This window comes from Petaurus breviceps, unplaced genomic scaffold (genome assembly GCF_028583685.1).
Source record: "Petaurus breviceps papuanus isolate PSGF00001 unplaced genomic scaffold, PetGlider_PUasm1.0 175, whole genome shotgun sequence".
In the NCBI taxonomy this organism is placed as follows: Eukaryota; Metazoa; Chordata; class Mammalia; order Diprotodontia; family Petauridae; genus Petaurus; species Petaurus breviceps.
The window spans coordinates 5,974,659-5,975,128 of record NW_027185764.1 but is presented as its reverse complement, the minus strand read 5'-3'; positions in this window follow the sequence as shown (position 1 = coordinate 5,975,128).

The following is a 470-nucleotide window of genomic DNA, read 5'->3' as shown; positions in this document are numbered from 1 at the left end:
CGCCCCTCCTTCACCATCTTCCAGAAAAAAAAAAAGAAAAAGAAGAGAGAAAGGTTGTGACACATACAGGGAATTTTCCCCATAGGGTGCTCTGGGTCCAGAGGAAAGATGTTCAGGTGTGAAATCACATAACACATTTCCTTATAGTTCCTAATTTGCCTGTGAATTGTTTTCATGACTATGTGACTGAAAAATAAATGCTTTCCTGATTATTTGAGATCTATCAAAGACTGCAACTGAAAAATAAATGCTTTCCTGATTATTTGAGATCTATCAAAGACTGTGTCTGAAAAATAAATGCTTTCCTGATTATTTGAGATCTATCAAAGACTGACTGAAAAATAAATGCTTTCCTGATTATTTGAGATTTATCAAAGACTGTGACTGAAAAATAAAAGCTTTCCTGATTATTTTAGATCTATCAAAGACTGTGACTGAAAAATAAATGCTTTCCTGATTATTTGAGATCT